Source organism: Octopus bimaculoides, chromosome 15, assembly GCF_001194135.2.
Source record: "Octopus bimaculoides isolate UCB-OBI-ISO-001 chromosome 15, ASM119413v2, whole genome shotgun sequence".
Classification (NCBI taxonomy): Eukaryota; Metazoa; Mollusca; class Cephalopoda; order Octopoda; family Octopodidae; genus Octopus; species Octopus bimaculoides.
In genome coordinates this window covers 5,951,411-5,954,978 of record NC_068995.1, presented here as the reverse complement: position 1 = coordinate 5,954,978, position 3,568 = coordinate 5,951,411, and positions in this window count along the sequence as shown.

The following is a 3,568-nucleotide window of genomic DNA, read 5'->3' as shown; positions in this document are numbered from 1 at the left end:
TCATCATCATCATCGTCATCATCATCGTCATCATCATCGTCATCATCATCATCATCATCATCATCATCATCATCATCATCGTCATCATCATCGTCATCATCATCATCATCATCATGACGGAAACATCAGTATCGTGTATAATAACTTTAACATCGCCGCTGTTATCTTTGCCAGTTCCATCATCACTATGTCAAAAGTCACCATATCAGTCGTACTGTCATAACGCCACCACAACCACCAAAACCAACACAGCTATCACCGAACACCCACCTCCACTGTAGCCACTCTCGCTGCCATAGCAACCACCGCCATCACTACCATCATAGGCGCTGCTGCAGCCAACAACAACACCACTGACGCCGCCACAATATCTCCCGCCACAATTGGGGATTCAATACCACCATCGCCACGACCACAACCACGATGACCACCACCACCACCACCACTACCGCTACAATTACCGCCACCACCACGAACACCACCAGTATGAATAGCAACACCACCACCGACAACAACATCGACAACAGCACTGCCATGACAACAATTAGCACAACTACGATATTACAATGGCTATCACCAACACCATCACCACCACCACTTGCACTACGGAAAAGCCAAATACTGCACCGCACCATCTTATCGGCACAATTCTCCGCCACCACCCCTATCTTGGTTACAACAGCTGGAACGCGTTAACCACACCCAAGAACAACAACTACAACCACAGCAACAAAATCTGCCTTGACATCAACTACAGAGATAAGAAATATTCTTTTCTACTCAAGACACAAGGTCCGAACTTTTGGGAGATGAGGCCAGTCAATTAGATCGACCCCACTACGCAACTGGTACTTAATTTATCGACACCGAAAAGATGAAAGGCAAAGTCGACCTCGGCGGAATTTGAACTCAAAACGAAAACAGACGAAATACCGCTAAGCATTTCGCCCGGCGTGCTAACGTTTCTTATTTCTTTATTGCCCACAAGGGGCTACACACAGAGGGGACAAACAAAGACAGACAAACGAATTAAGTCGATCATATCGACCCCAGTGCGTAACTGGTACTTATTTAATCGACCCCGAAAGGAAGAAAGGCAAAATCAACCTCGGCGGAATTTGAACTCAGAACGTAGCGGCAGACGAAATACCGCTAAGCATTTCACCCGGCGTTCTAAGTTTTCTGTCAGCTCACTGCCTAGGGACAAGAAATATTGCAACAGCAACAACATCAAATGGAGCAATAGTTATCACATAGATAACAATAATAAACCAGTAACAAGGCGACGGTCTGGCAGAAATGTTAAGCACGCCGGACGAAAAGTTTAGCGGTATTTCGTCTGTCTTTACGTTCTGAGTTCAAATTCCGCCAAGGTCGACTTTGCCGTTAATCCTTTTGGGCTCGATAAATTAAGTACTAGTTACGTACTAGGGTCGGTCTAGTCGACTGGTTCCCTCCCCAAAAATTACGGGTCTTGAGCCTAGAGGAGAAAGAAAATCAATAATGAGCCAATAACAACAAGACCGACAACAACAACATAACGATAGCAACAACATAAGAACAGTCATGAAAACATTTGCCATAACAAAGTGAAAACCCATACGCATGACAAAAGCAAATGGAGCTACAAATTTAAAATACAAAATATCTTCATGTCAGATACAAAGCAAGTCAGTTATTATTATTATTATTATTATTATTATTATTATTACTATTATTGTTGTTGTTGTGATTATTGCAGTCCTTGTTACTATTTCTCATGTTGTTGCTACCATGTTATTTCATTTATTCATTATTTCTCTCCCAGAGTTTGCGAATCAAAAATATCAAACTTTCTTCCTTAGGCAACTCAATCCCGTTGATTTCTTTCTGTTTTTTAATAGGCCTACATACATAGACACGCATGTACGCACGCACCCACACACTTATACATTTCCATACAAACACACACATATTTGTGTATGCACTTGTATATCAACATATGAATAAGATAATATGCAGGTCACATTGTCCCTCCCTTCTGTTTTTTTTCTTTTTTTGTTTGTAGGCATCCATCGTCGTAATGCTATAGGAATAGGAAAGAGAAAGCAATGGTTGTGCTGAAACATGTGACGAAGTGTGAGAGTATGATACAGAGATACAAAATAGATAGTTAAGAGGTTGAAAGAGTGGCGGGGAAGGAGAGTCAGAGAGAAATAATTAACTATCAATACCAAGTACTCTGGTGAGACAACCATTCCTATAATTAGAACGGTAACGTGATAGATAACTTAGGAATAGTAATAAATGAAAGATAGAGACGGAAAGCAATAGGCAGAGTGGTTGAGAAAGAGATTCGTGTATGATATTAAATGGGAGTGAGATTTAAAACGAAATGAAAATATGGTGGAAGCAGATTTGAAATGGAGAAACTACGCACACACACAGTATGTTTGTGTGGGAGGGGTATCTACTATGTAGCAATAGAGCCTAAGACAAAAGAAAATTGCAGCATGTGTGAGAAAATAATAAACGAATGTAAGAATTCAGAGCTTAAATATAAAGAAGTGTAGAAGTGAATTATGAAGCACAAAACGTATTTGGATGTCAAAAAGACGAAGAGGTTCTCATTAGTAGTGAGTTATAACTGAATGCGTAGACGATGTTTATCAGGACTCAATGCTTAGTTTGAACTGGCGGGTAGAAGTGCTGCAAAATAAGAAACACAAAGAGAAAGAGAATCGATCCACAAATATATTAATAATTGCTTGGAATCACTCGAAACAAGGTTACTTGTAAGTAAACATTTAGGAAACGGGGTGAGTAGCATTAATGCCATAAAAACACTTGATATGCATGTTTATTTAAAATTGTAAATAAACGTTAGCAATAAAATAATTGATAAAAGATGTAAATAAGATGGTAATAAAATAACTGAGAAGAATGACAATAAGGTAGAGTAACTGAGATTGCAATAAAAGAGTTGATTAAGCAGAATGAATTAAGATGGTAATAAAAGAACCAATAAAATATGTTTAAGCGAAAGAAACTGTAAGAAAAAGGATTTGTTATCGGTAAATTTAAAGAAATCAAAGCCATTGTCTGCAGGAAAACAAAGGAGAGTGTATTTTGTAACCCAAAAGTTGTTGGAGACTAGGAGAAAAGAAGAACTTAGATGAGACTTGAATGTATGCATGTAATAATTTGTGAAACAAAGACCGGTTATTACATTCTCCTACCGCTGCCATGATATTCAACCAGACTGTAGTGGAGAGCTAGAAGAGAATAAAATAATGGTCTGCATATGTCATTTTTGTCATATATATACATACATACACTTACATATGCATACTAGAATATATTCACTCCCAGCAGGAGGCGTATACTGAATGAAAGAATATGACAAGAAAATAGGTGATTGAAAATCGTCTGAAAATATCCCAAAAGTGAGGGAAAGAGAGGAATACAGCAGAAGATGAGAGAGAAAGAGAGAAAGGAAGAAATGAAGATAAAAAGACTGAAAACAAGAATGGAATAAGCATATATATATATATATATATATATATATATATATATATATATATATATA